This window comes from Carcharodon carcharias, chromosome 35 (assembly GCF_017639515.1).
Source record: "Carcharodon carcharias isolate sCarCar2 chromosome 35, sCarCar2.pri, whole genome shotgun sequence".
NCBI lineage: Eukaryota > Metazoa > Chordata > Chondrichthyes > Lamniformes > Lamnidae > Carcharodon > Carcharodon carcharias.
The window spans coordinates 2,403,614-2,419,244 of record NC_054501.1 but is presented as its reverse complement, the minus strand read 5'-3'; positions in this window follow the sequence as shown (position 1 = coordinate 2,419,244).

Sequence of the window (15,631 nt, the reverse complement as noted above, 5' to 3'; positions counted from 1 at the left end):
CCCCTCACTCCCCACACCCTTTAATATCCCACCCAGTCTAATCCCACTCTCCCCCTCACTCCCCGAATGCTTTAATATCCCACCCAGTCTAATCCCAATCTCCCCCTCACTCCCCGCACCCTTTAATATCCCACCCAGTCTAATCCCACTCTCCCTCTCACTCCCCACACCCTTTAATATCCCATCCAGTCTAATCCCAATCTCCCCCTCACGCCCCGCACCCTTTAAGATACCACCCAGTCTAATCCCACTTTCCCCCTCACTCCCCGCACCCTTTAATATCCCACCCAGTCTAATCCCACTCTCCCTCTCACTCCCCACACCCTTTAATATCCCACCCAGTCTAAACCCACTCTCCCCGCACCCTTTAATATCCCACCCAGTCTAATCCCACTCTCCCCCTCACTCCCCGAATGCTTCAATATCCCACCCAGTCTAATCCCACTCTCCCCCTCAATCCCCGAACGCTTTAATATCCCACGCATTATAATCCCACTCTCCCCTTCAGTCCCCGCACCCTTTAATATCCCACCCAGTCTAATCCGACTCTCCCCCTCACTCCCCGCACCCTTTAATATCCCACCCAGTCTAAAACCACTTTCCCCGTCACTGCCCGCACCCTTTAATATCCCATCCAGTCTAATCCCACTCTCCCCCTCACTCGCCGCACCCTTTAATATCACACCCAATCTAATCCCACTCTCCCCCTCACTCCCCGCACCCTTTAATATCCCACCCAGTCTAATCCCACTCTCCCCCTCACTCCCCGCACCCTTTAATATCCCACCCAGTCTAATCCCACCCTCCCCGCACCCTTTAATATCCCACCCAGTCTAATCCCAATCTCCCCCTCACTCCCCGCACCCTTTAATATCCCACCCAGTCTAATCCCACTCTACCCTTCACTCCCCGAACGCTTTAAAATCACACCCAGTCTAATCCCACTCTCCCCTTCACTCCCCACACCCTTTAATATCCCACCCAGTCTAATCCCACTCTCCCCCTCGCTCCCCACACGCTTTTATATCCCACCCAGTCCAATCCCACTCTCCCCCTCACTCCCCGATTGCTTTAATATCCCACCCAGTCTAATCCCACTCTACCCTTCACTCCCCGAACGCTTTAAAATCACACCCAGTCTAATCCCACTCTACCCTTCACTCCCCGAACGCTTTAAAATCACACCCAGTCTAATCCCACTCTCCCCTTCACTCCCCACACCCTTTAATATCCCACCCAGTCTAAACCCACTCTCGCCGCACCCTTTAATATCCCACCCAGTCCAATCCCACTCTCCCCCTCACTCCCCGAATGCTTCAATATCCCACCCAGTCTAATCCCACTCTCCCCCTCACTCCCCGAACGCTTTAATATCCCACCCAGTCTAATCCCACTCTCCCCTTCACTCCCCACACCCTTTAATATCCCACCCAGTCTAATCCCACACTCCCCCTCACTCCACGCATCATTTATTATCCCACCCAGTCTAATCCCACTCTCCGCCTCACTCCCCGCACCCTTTAATTTCCCACCCAGTCTAATCCCACTCTCCCCCTCACTCGCCGCACCCTTTAATATCACACCCAATCTAATCCCACTCTCCCCCTCACTCCCCGCACGCTTTAATATCCCACCCAGTCTAATCCCACCCTCCCCGCACCCTTTAATATCCCACCCAGTCTAATCCCAATCTCCCCCTCACTCCCCGCACCCTTTACTATGCCACCCAGTCTAAAACCACTCTCCCCCTCACTCCCCGCACCTTTTAGTATGCCACCCAGTCTAATCCCAATCTCCCCCTCACTCCCCACACCCTTTAATATCCCACCCACTCTAATGCCACTCTCCCCCTCACTCCCCGCACCCTTTTATATCCCACCCAGTCCAATCCCACTCTACCCCTCACTCCCCGAATGCTTTAATATCCCACCCAGTCTAATCCCACTCTACCCTTCACTCCCCGAACGCTTTAAAATCACACCCAGTCTAATCCCACTCTCCCCTTCACTCCCCACTCCCTTTAAGATACCACCCAGTCTAATCCCATCCTCCCCGCACCCTTTAATATCCCACCCAGTCTAATCCCACTCTCCCCCTCACTCCCCACACCCTTTAATATCCCACCCAGTCTAAACCCACTCTCCCCGCACCCTTTAATATCCCACCCAGTCCAATCCCACTCTCCCCCTCACTCCCCGAATGCTTCAATATCACACCCAGTCTAATCCCATTCTCCCCCTCACGCCCCGAACGCTTTAATACCCACGCATTCTAATCCCACTCTCCCCTTCACTCCCCGCACCCTTTAATATACCCCCCAGTCTAATCCCACTCTCCCCCTCACTCCCCACACCCTTTAATATCCCACCCAGTCTAATCCCACACTCCCCCTCACTCCGCGCATCATTTATTATCCCACCCAGTCAAATCCCACTCTCCCCCTCACTCCCCGCACCTTTTAATATCCCACCCAGTCTAATCCCACTCTCCCCCTCACTCCCCGCACCCTTTAATATACCACCCAGTCTAAAACCACTTTCCCCGTCACTGCCCGCACCCTTTAATATCCCATCCAGTCAAATCCCACTCTCCGCCTCACTCCCCGCACCCTTTAATTTCCCACCCAGTCTAATCCCACTCTCCCCCTCACTCCCCGCACGCTTTAATATCCCACCCAGTCTAATCCCACCCTCACCGCACCCTTTAATATCCCACCCATTCTAATCCCAATCTCCCCCTCACTCCCCGCACCCTTTAATATGCCACCCAGTCTAATCCCACTCTCCCCCTCACTCCCCGAATGCTTTAATATCCAACCCAGTCAAATCCCACTCTCCCCCTCACTGACCGGACCCTTTAATATCCCACCCAGTCTAATCCCACTCTCCCCCTCACTCCCCGCAACATTTATTATCCCACCCAGTCTAATCCCACTCTTCCCCTCACTCCCCGCACCTTTTAATATCCCACCCAGACTAATCCCTCTCTCCCCCTCACTCCCCGCACCCTTTAATATCCCATCCAGTCTAATCCCACTCTCCCCCTCACTCGCCGCACCCTTTAATATGCCACCCAGTCTAATCCCACTCTCCCCCTCACTCGCCGGACACTTTAATATCCCACCCAATCTAATCCCACTCTCCCCCTCACTCCCCGCACTCTTTAATATCCCACACGGTCTAATCCCACCCTCCGCGCACCTTTAATATCCCACCCAGTCTAATCCCTATCTCCCCCTCACTCCCCGCACCCTTTAATACGCCACCCAGTCTAAAACCACTCTCCCCCTCACTCCCCGCACCCTTTAATATACCACCCAGTCTAATCCCACTCTCCCCCTCACTCCCCGAATGCTTTAATATCCCAGCCAGTCTAATCCCACTCTCCCCCTCACTCCCCACAACATTTATTATCCCACCCAGTCTAATCCCACTCTTCCCCTCACTCCCCGCACCTTTTAATATCCCACCCAGACTAATCCCTCTCTCCCCCTCACTCGCCGGACCCTTTAATATCCCACCCAATCTAATCCCACTCTCCCCCTCACTCCCCGCACGCTTTAATATCCCACACGGTCTAATCCCACCCTCCGCGCACCTTTAATATCCCACCCAGTCTCATCCCACTCTTCCCCTCACTCCCCGCACCTTTTAATATCACAACCAGTCTAATCCCACTCTCCCCCTCACTCCCCGAATGCTTTAATATCCCACCCAGTCTAATCCCACTCTCCCCCTCAATCCCCGAACGCTTTAAAATCCCACGCATTATAATCCCACTCTCCCCTTCAGTCCCCACACCCTTTAATATCCCACCCAGTCTAATCCCACTCTCCCCTCACTCCCCACACCCTTTAATATCCCACCCAGTCTAATCCCACACTCCCCCTCACTCCGCGCATCAATTATTATCCCACCCAGGGATATCCCACTCTCCCCCTCACTCCCCTCACCCTTTTAATATCCACCCAGTCTAATCCGACTCTCCCCCTCACTCCCCGCACCCTTTAATATCCCACCCAGTCTAAAACCACTTTCCCCGTCACTGGCCGCACCCTTTTATATCCCATCCAGTCTAATCCACTCTCCCCCTCACTCGCGCACCCTTTAATATCACACCCAATCTAATCCCACTCTCCCCCTCACTCCCCGCACCCTTTAATATCCCAACCAGTCTAATCCCACTCTCCCCCTCACTCCCCACACCCTTTAATATCCCACCCAGTCTAAACCCACTCTCCCCACACCCTTTAATATCCCACCCAGTCCAATCCCACTCTCCACCTCACTCCCCGAATGCTTCAATATCCCACCCAGTCTAATCCCACTCTCCCCCTCACTCCCCGACCGCTTTAATGTCCCACGCATTCTCATCCCACTCTCCCCTTCACTCCCCGCACCCTTTAATATCCCACCCAGTCTAATCCCACTCTCCCCCTCACTCCCCACACCCTTTAATATCCCACCCAGTCAAATCCCACACTCCCCCTCACTCCGCGCACCTTTATTATCCCACCCAGTCAAATCCCACTCTCCCCCTCACTCCCCGCACCTTTTAATATCCCACCCAGTCTAATCCCACTCTCCCCCTCACTCCCTGCACCCTTTATTATCCCACCCAGTCTAAAACCACTTTCCCCGTCACTGCCCGCACCCTTTAATATCCCATCCAGTCTAATCCCACTCTCCCCCTCACTCCCCGCACCCTTTAATATCCCATCCAGTCTAATCCCACTCTCCCCCTCACTCGCCGCACCCTTTAATATGCCACCCAGTCTAATCCCACTCTCCCCCTCACTCCCACTCCCTTTTATATCCCACCCAGTCCAATCCCACTCTCCCCGAACACTTTAAAATCACACCCAGTCTAATCCCACTCTCCCCTTCACTCCCCGCACCCTTTAATATCCCACCCAGTCTAATTCCACTCTCCCCCTCACTCCCCACACCCTTTAATATCCCACCCAGTCTAATCCCACACTCCCCCTCACTCCCCGCACCCTTTATTATCCCACCCAGTCTAATCCCACTCTTCCCCTCACTCCCCGCACCTTTTAATATCCCACCCAGTCTAATCCCACTCTCCCCCTCACTCCCCGCACCCTTTAATATCCCACCCAGTCTAATCCCACTCTCCCCCTCACTCGCCGGACACTTTAATACCCCACCCAATCTAATCCCACTCTCCCCCTCACTCCCCGCACGCTTTAATATCCCACACGGTCTAATCCCACCCTCCGCGCACCTTTAATATCCCACCCAGTCTAATCCCTATCGCCCCCTCACTCCCCGCACCCTTTAATACGCCACCCAGTCTAAAACCACTCTCCCCCTCACTCCCCGCACCCTTTAATATCCCACCCAGTCTAATCCCACTCTCCCCCTCACTCCCCGAATGCTTTAATATCCCACCCAGTCTAATCCCACTCTCCCCCTCACTCCCCGCAACATTTATTATCCCACCCAGTCTAATCCCACTCTTCCCCTCACTCCCCGCACCTTTTAATATCCCACCCAGACTAATCCCTCTCTCCCCCTCACTCGCCGGACCCTTTAACATCCCACCCAATCTAATCCCACTCTCCCACTCACTCCCCGCACGCTTTAATATCCCACACGGTCTAATCCCACCCTCCGCTCACCTTTAATATCCCACCCAGTCTCATCCCACTCTTCCCCTCACTCGCCGCACCCTTTAATATCACACCCAATCTAATCCCACTCTCCCCCTCACTCCCCGCACGCTTTAATATCCCACCCAGTCTAATCCCACCCTCCCCGCACCCTTTAATATCCCACCCAGTCTAATCCCAATCTCCCCCTCACTCCCCGCACCCTTTAATATGCCACCCAGTCTAAAACCACTCTCCCCCTCACTCCCCGCACCCTTTAGTATGCCACCCAGTCTAATCCCAATCTCCCCCTCACTCCCCACACCCTTTAATATCCCACCCACTCTAATCCCACTCTCCCCCTCACTCCCCGCACCCTTTTATATCCCACCCAGTCCAATCCCACTCTACCCCTCACTCCCCTAATGCTTTAATATCCCACCCAGTCTAATCCCACTCTCCCCCTCACACCCCACACCCTTTAATATCCCACCCAGTCTAATCCCACTCTCCCCCTCACTCCCCGCACGCTTTAATAGACCACCCAGTCTAATCCCAATATCCCCCTCACTCCCCGAACTCTTTAATATCCCACCCAGTCTAATCCCACTCTCCCCTTCACTCCCCGCACCCTTTAATATCCCACCCAGTCTAATCCCACTCTCCCCTTCACTCCCCGCACCCTTTAATATCCCACCCAGTCTAATACCACTCTCCCCCTCACTCGCCTCACGCTTTAATATCCCACCCAGTCTAATCCCACCCTCCCCGCACCCAATAATATCCCACCCAGTCTAATCCCACTCTCCCCCTCACTCCCCGCACCCTTTAATATCCCACCCAGTCTAATCCCACCCTCCCCGCACCCAATAATATCCCACCCAGTCTAATCCCACTCTCCCCCTCACTCCCCGCACCCTTTAATATCCCACCCAGTCTAATCCCACCCTCCCCGCACCCAATAATATCCCACCCAGTCTAATCCCAATCTCCCCCTCACTCCCCGCACCCTTTAGTATACCACCCAGTCTAAAACCACTCTCCCCCTCACTCCCCGCACACTTTAATATCCCAACCAGTCTAATCCCACTCTCCCCCTCACTCCCCGCACCCTTTAATATCCCACCCAATCTAATCCCACTCTCCCCCTCACTCCCCGCACCCTTTAATATCCCACCCAGTCTAATCCCACTCTCCCCCTCACTCCCCACACACTTTAATATCCCACCCAATCTAATTCCACTCTCCCCCTCACTCCCCGCACCCTTTAATATCCCACCCAGTCTAATCCCACTCTCCCCCTCACTCCCCGTACACTTTAATATCCCACCCAATCTAATCCCACTCTCCCCCTCACTCCCCGCATCCTTTAATATACCACCCAGTCTAATCCCACTCTCCTCCTCACTCCCCACGCCCTTTAATATCCCACCCAGTCTAAACCCACTCTCCCCGCACCTTTAAATATCCCAACCCGTCAAATCCCACTCTCCCCCTCACTCCCCGGATGCTTTAATATCCCACCCAGTCTAATCCCACTCTCCCTCTCACTCCCCGCACCCTTTGATTTCCCACCCAGTCTAATCCCACTCTCCCCCTCACTCCCCGCACGCTTTAATATCCCACCCAGTCTAATCCCACCCTCCCCGCACCCTTTAATATCCCACCCAGTCTAATCCCAATCTCCCCCTCACTCCCCGCACCCTTTAATATGCCACCCAGTCTAAAACCACTCTCCCCCTCACTCCCCGCACCCTTTAATATGCCACCCAGTCTAATCCCAATCTCCCCCTCACTCCCCACACCCTTTAATATCCCACCCACTCTAATCCCACTCTCCCCCTCACTCCCCGCACCCTTTTATATCCCACCCAGTCCAATCCCACTCTACCCCTCACTCCCCGAATGCTTTAATATTCCACCCAGTCTAATCTCACTCTACCCTTCACTCCCCGAACGCTTTAAAATCACACCCAGTCTAATCCCACTCTCCCCCTCACTCCCCACACCCTTTAATATCCCACCCAGTCTAAACCCACTCTCCCCGCACCCTTTAATATCCCACCCAGTCCAATCCCACTCTCCCCCTCACTCCCCGAATGCTTCAATATCACACCCAGTCTAATCCCACTCTCCCCCTCACTCCCCGAACGCTTTAATACCCACGTATTCTAATCCCACTCTCCCCTTCACTCCCCGCACCCTTTAATATATCCCCAAGTCTAATCCCACTCTCCCCCTCACTCCCCACACCATTTAATATCCCACCCAGTCTAATCCCACACTCCCCCTCACTCCGCGCATCATTTATTATCCCACCCAGTCAAATCCCACTCTCCCCCTCACTCCCCGCACCTTTTAATATCCCACCCAGTCTAATCCCACTCTCCCCCTCACTCCCCGCACCCTTTAATATACCACCCAGTCTAAAACCACTTTCCCAGTCACTGCCCGCACCCTTTAATATCCCATCCAGTCAAATCCCACTCTCCGCCTCACTCCCCGCACCCTTTAATTTCCCACCCAGTCTAATCCCACTCTCCCCCTCACTCCCCGCACGCTTTATTATCCCACCCAGTCTAATCCCACCCTCCCCGCACCCTTTAATATCCCACCCAGTCTAATCCCAATCTCCCCCTCACTCCCCGCACCCTTTAATATGCCACCCAGTCTAATCCCACTCTCCCCCTCACTCCCCACACCCTTTAATATCCCACCCAGTCTAATCCCACTCTCCCCCTCACTCCCCGCACCCTTTTATATCCCACCCAGTCCAATCCCACTCTCCCCCTCACTGACCGCACCCTTTAATATCCCACCCAGTCTAATCCTACTCTCCCCCTCAATCCCCGCAACATTTATTATCCCACCCAGTCTAATCCCACTCTCCCCCTCACTCGCCGGACCCTTTAAAATCCCACCCAATCTAATCCCACTCTCCCCCTCACTCCTCGCACGCTTTAATATCCCACACGGTCTAATCCCACCCTCCGCGCACCTTTAATATCCCACCCAGTCTAATCCCAGTCTCTCCTTCACTCCCCGAACCCTTTAATATCCCACCCAGTCTCATCCCACTCTTCCCCTCACTCCCCGCACCTTTTAATATCACAACCAGTCTAATCCCACTCTCCCCCTCACTCCCCGCACCCTTTAATATCCCATCCAGTCTAATCCCACTCTCCCCCTCACTCGCCGCACCCTTGAAAATGCCACCCAGTCTAATCCCACTCTCCCCCTCACTCCCACTCCCTTTTATATCCCACCCAGTCCAATCCCACTCTCCCCGAATGCTTTAATATCCCACCCAGTCTAATCCCACTCTACCCTTCACTCCCCGAACACTTTAAAATCACACCCAGTCTAATCCCACTCTCCCCTTCACTCCCCGCACCCTTTAATATCCCACCCAGTCTAATTCCACTCTCCCCCTCACTCCCCACACCCTTTAATATCCCACCCAGTCTAATCCCACTCTACCCTTCACTCCCCGAACACTTTAAAAACACACCCAGTCTAATCCCACTCTCCCCTTCACTCCCCGCACCCTTTAATATCCCACCCAGTCTAATTCCACTCTCCCCCTCACTCCCCACACCCTTTAATATCCCACCCAGTCTAATCCCACACTCCCCCTCACTCCCCGCACCCTTTATTATCCCACCCAGTCTAATCCCACTCTCCCCCTCACTCCCCGAATGCTTTAATATCCCACCCAGTCTAATCCCACTCTCCCCCTCACTCCCCGCAACATTTATTATGCCACCCAGTCTAATCCCACTCTTCCCCTCACTCCCCGCACCTTTTAATATCCCACCCAGACTAATCCCTCTCTCCCCCTCACTCGCCGGACCCTTTAATATCCCACCCAATCTAATCCCACTCTCCCCCTCACTCCCCGCACGCTTTATTATCCCACACGGTCTAATCCCACCCTCCGCGCACCTTTAATATCCCACCCAGTCTCATCCCACTCTACCCCTCACTCCCCGCACCTTTTAATATCACAACCAGTCTAATCCCACTCTCCCCCTCACTCCCCGCACCCTTTAATATCCCATCCAGTCTAATCCCACTCTCCCCCTCACTCGCCGCACCCTTTAATATGCCACCCAGTCTAATCCCACTCTCCCCCTCACTCCCACTCCCTTTTATATCCCACCCAGTCCAATCCCACTCTCCCCGAATGCTTTAATATCCCACCCAGTCTAATCCGACTCTACCCTTCACTCCCCGAACACTTTAAAATCACACCCAGTCTAATCCCACTCTCACCTCACTCCCCGCACCCTTTAATATCCCACCCAGTCTAATCCCACTCTCCCTCTCACTCCCCACACCCTTTAATATCCCAGCCAGTCTAATCCCACTCTCCCCCTCACTCCCCGCACCCTTTAATATAACACCCAGTCTAATCCCACTCTCCCCCTCACTCCCCACACCCTTTAATATCCCACCCAGTCTAATCCCACTCTCCCCCTCACTCCCCGCACCCTTTAATATCCCACCCAGTCTAATCCCACTCTCCCTCTCACTCCCCACACCCTTTAATATACCACCCAGTCTAATCCCACTCTCCCCCTCACTCCCCACACCCTTTAATATCCCACCCAGTCTAAACCCACTCTCCCCACACCCTTTAATATCCCACCCAGTCCAATCCCACTCTCCACCTCACTCCCCGAATGCTTCAATATCCCACCCAGTCTAATCCCACTCTCCCCCTCACTCCCCGACCGCTTTAATGTCCCACGCATTCTCATCCCACTCTCCCCTTCACTCCCCGCACCCTTTAATATCCCACCCAGTCTAATCCCACTCTCCCCCTCACTCCCCACACCCTTTAATATCCCACCCAGTCTAATCCCACACTCCCCCTCACTCCGCGCACCTTTATTATCCCACCCAGTCAAATCCCACTCTCCCCCTCACTCCCCGCACCTTTTAATATCCCACCCAGTCTAATCCCACTCTCCCCCTCACTCCCTGCACCCTTTATTATCCCACCCAGTCTAAAACCACTTTCCCCGTCACTGCCCGCACCCTTTAATATCCCATCCAGTCTAATCCCACTCTCCGCCTCACTCCCCGCACCCTTTAATTTCCCACCCAATCTAATCCCACTCTCCCCCTCACTCCCCGCACGCTTTAATTTCCCACCCAGTCTAATCCCACCCTCCCCGCACCCTGTAATATCCCACCCAGTTTAATCCCAATCTCCCCCTCACTCCCCGCACCCTTTAATATGCCACCCAGTCTAATCCCACTCTCCCCCTCACTCCCCGCACGCTTTAATAGACCACCCAGTCTAATCCCACTCTCCTCCTCACTCCCCACACCCTTTAATATCCCATCCAGTCTAAACCCACTCTCCCTGCACCCTTTAATATCCCACCCAGTCTAATCCCACTCTCCCCCTCACTCCCCGAATGCTTTAATATCCCACCCAGTCTAATCCCAATATCCCCCTCACTCCCCGAGCTCTTTAATATCCCACCCAGTCTAATCCCACTCTCCCCTTCACTCCCCGCACCCTTTAATGTCCCACCCAGTCTAATCCCACTCTCCCCCTCACTCCCCACACCCTGTAATATCCCACCCAGTCTAATCCCACTCTCCCCCTCACTCCCCGCACCCAATAATATCCCACCCAGTCTAATACCACTCTCCCCCTCACTCGCCACACGCTTTAATATCCCACCCAGTCTAATCCCACCCTCCCCGCACCCAATAATATCCCACCCAGTCTAATCCCACTCTCCCCCTCACTCCCCGCACCCTTTAATATCCCACCCAGTCTAATCCCACCCTCCCCGCACCCTTTAATATCCCACCCAGTCTAATCCCAATCTCCCCCTCACTCCCCGCACCCTTTAGTATGCCACCCAGTCTAAAACCACTCTCCCCCTCACTCACCGCACCCTTTAATATCCCAACCAGTCTAATCCCACTCTCCCCCTCACTCCCCGCACCCTTTAATATCCCACCCAGTCTAATCCCACTCTCCCCCTCACTCCCCGCACACTTTAATATCCCACCCAATCTAATTCCACTCTCCCCCTCACTCCCCGCACGCATTAATATCCCACCCAGTCTAATCCCACACTCCCCGCACCCTTTAATATCCCACCCAGTCTAATCCCACTCTCCCCCTCACTCCCCGCACACTTTAATATCCCACCCAATCTAATCCCACTCTCCCCCCCACTCCCCGCATCCTTTAATATACCACCCAGTCTAATCCCACTCTCCTCCTCACTCCCCACACCCTTTAATATCCCACCCAGTCTAATCCCACTCTCCCCCTCACTCCCCGAATGCTTTAATATCCCACCCAGTCTAATCCCACTCTCCCCCTCACCCTTTAATATCCCACCCAGTCTAATCCCACTCTCCCGCTCATTCCCCGCACCCTTTAATACGCCACCCAGTCTAAAACCACTCTCCCCCTCACTCCCCGCACCCTTTAATATCCCACCCAGTCTAATCCCACTCTCCCCCTCACTCCCCGAATGCTTTAATATCCCACCCAGTCTAATCCCACTCTCCCCCTCACTCCCCGCAACATTTATTTTCCCACCCAGTCTAATCCCACTCTTCCCCTCACTCCCCGCACCTTTTAATATCCCACCCAGACTAATCCCTCTCTCCCCCTCACTCCCCGCACCCTTTAATATCCCACCCAGTCTAATCCCACTCTCCCCCTCACTCGCCGGACCCTTTAATATCCCACCCAATCTAATCCCACTCTCCCCCTCACTCCCCGCACGCTTTAATATCCCACACGGTCTAATCACACCCTCCGCGCACCTTTAATATCCCACCCAGTCTAATCCCACTCTACCCTTCACTCCCCGAACACTTTAAATACACACCCAGTCTAATCCCACTCTCCCCTTCACTCCCCGCACCCTTTAATATCCCACCCAGTCTAATTCCACTCTCCCCCTCACTCCCCACACCCTTTAATATCCCACCCAGTCTAATCCCACACTCCCCCTCACTCCCCGCACCCTTTATTATCCCACCCAGTCTAATCCCACTCTTCCCCTCACTCCCCGCACCTTTTAATATCCCACCCAGTCTAATCCCACTCTCCTCCTCACTCCCCACACCCTTTAATATCCCACCCAGTCTAAACCCACTCTCCCCGCACCTTTAAATATCCCCCTCACTCCCCACACCCTTTAATATCCCACCCAGTCTAAAACCACTCTCCCCCTCACTCCCCGCACACTTTAATATCCCACCCAGTCTAATCCCACTCTCCACCTCACTCCCCGCACCCTTTATTATCCCACCCAGTCTAATCCCACTCTCCTCCTCACTCCCCGCACCCTTTAATATCCCACCCAGTCTAATCCCACTCTCCCCTCACTCCCCGAATGCTTTAATATCCCACCCAGTCTAATCCCACTCTCCCCTCATGCCCCGAACCCTTTAATATCCCACCCAGTCTAATCCCACTCTCCCCTTCACTCCCCGCACCCTTTAATATCCCACCCAGTCTAATCCCACTCTCCCCCTCACTCCCCGCACCCTTTAATATCCCACCCAGTCTAATCCCACTCTCCCCCTCACTCCCCACACCCTTTAATATCACACCCAGACTAATCCCACTCTCCCCCTCACTCCCCGCACATTTTAATATCCCACCCAGTCTAATCCAACTCTCCCCCTCACTCCCCACACCCTTTAATATCCCACCCAGTCTAATCCCACACTCCCCGCACCCTTTAATATCCCACCCAGTCTAATCCCACTCTCTCCCTCACTCAGCGCACCCTTTAATATCCCACCCAATCTAATCCCACACTCCCCGCACCCTTTAATATCCCACCCAGTCTAATCCCACTCTCGCGCTCATGCTCTCCCTCTTCCGCTCGCTCACTCTCTCGCTCGTTCACTCTCTCCCTCATTCTCTCCCTCATTCTCTCCCTCATTCTCTCCCTCACTCTCTCCCTCATTCTCTCACTCACTCTCTCCCTCATTTTCTCCCTCATCCTCTCCCTCACTCTCTCCCTCATTCTCTCACTCACTCTCTCCCTCATTTTCTCCCTCATCCTCTCCCTCATCCTCTCCCTCACTCTCTCCCTCACCCTCTCCCTCATCCTCTCCCTCACTCTCTCCCTCACCCTCTCCCTCACTCTCTCCCTCACTCTCTCGCTCACCCTCTGTCTCTCTCTCTCTCTCTCTTCCCCCCCCAGGTGCTGATCTCCGAGGGGTTGGAGCTCTACGCTCGGGACCCCAAGTTTGTGGCCTTTGCCAAGCGCGAGATCGCTGACGCCTGCCACATGACGGTGGACGAGATGGAGAGCGCCGCCAGCGACCTGCTGGGTCGGCGCTCCCGCCCCCCGAGCCGCCGGGACTACGCTCAGGCCTACAGCGACGAGGAGCCTGCCCGGGGTCCAGCTGAGGACGAGCTCCGGGACGAGATGACCTGCGGGGGCTCTTTCTAGGCCCCTTCCCCCATTCCCGCTCCCGTCCCCTTCCCCTTCCCCCAGGTCCTCCTGACCGTCTCCGTAGGCCGAAGAGGAGGGGGAGACCCCGGAGCAGCACGGCACAGCTGGATGCCATTCGGCCCCATCCTGTCCAGGCACGCCCTTCGAGAGCGGGATCCAATTGACCCCACCCTCTTCCCCACCCCCTCCCCCCCTTGCCCCACATCCCAGTCGACTCGTCGATGAGTCTCGCCACCTCCCTCCCTTGGCTTTTGTCGGGGTCTTTAATCCCCCCCCACCTCGTTGTTTAATTCCACCAACCCCCCTTCCCCCACCCAACAAACCCCCATCCGCCCCACCCCCTCCTCCTCCTCCTCCCCCCCCCCCAGCCCCCCGTCCTGGGCCGCCTCAGGAGAAGTCTGGAGGGTGAGGGTGTGGGTGGGGGGAGGGGGTGGAGGTAGGTGTGTGGGGGAGGGGTGGCTGGAGACTCGGGGCTCCCATCTCGGTTCACCGCCCCATCGGCACTCGCCCCTCCCCCTCCCCACCATGTTCAACCAACGAATCACCGGAACCCACCCCCCGACACCTCCCCGCGGGTCCAGTCGGCATATCCAGTCACCCATGGGGGGTGGAATCCGCTCTTCACAGTCGCCCCCTTATCCCTCCATCCTTCTGTCCCGTTCTCCCCATTTATCCAGCTTCCCACCGCCGCCCCCCCCGCCACAACCCCCCACCCCTCGACCTCAAACCCTTAAACGCATCCACGCCATTCGCCTCGACACCCTCCCCCTGTGGGAGCCGGTTCCGCGCGAGTCCGCGCTCCACGCTGTACGCAGATCGCCCAAGGGTCGCAGCTCTTCCTTTGGAAAAGTGCGGCGGGGTTGGGAGCTGGTGGACAGGTGGCACCTGAATTTTTTGGGCGGCACTTCAGCCCCATGCTCCTCATCTTTGGTCACCCGGTGTGGTAAGTGGGTGGGTCGCGGGGGTGGGGGGGCATGGAGGGAGGGAGGGAGGAGGGCCTACCTACTCCAGGGCCTGGCCTAAGTGACGGTCAACAGCTCCAGGCAGCGGGTGCGGGTGGGCGGGTGGGAGTCGTCCGGCCCATCTGTCTGCCCTGCCAGCCCCACTCCGCCGTGGATACTTCCCCAGTCACCGGGCGGCCCGAGGGAGGGAGCATGTGGTGCCCCCTAGTGCGCTGGAGAGCTCCTGCGACCAGTGGGCTCTGTGGGGGCTGGGGTGCATCATCACCCCCACCATCCCCCCACCCCGGGAATTACACTTTGGTTCAATTTAGCACGTTTCCCATCGGGTTTTGTTCTAGTCCCAGTACCCCAGTCACCCCCCCACATACCCACCACCCCCTTTGATTCCTGGTCCAGTTCATTGATTCTGTTTGCAAAAAAAGACTCTATACCCAGGTCCCCCTGCTCCTGAGCACCCTTTACAACTGTACCCGTTATTTTATATTAAATATATTTATATTTACTCTCCGCAGGATTCCCAGCCTCTGACCTGCTCTTGTAGCCACAGTATTTATATGGTTGGGTCCACAGTTCAGTTTCTGGTCAATGGTAACCCC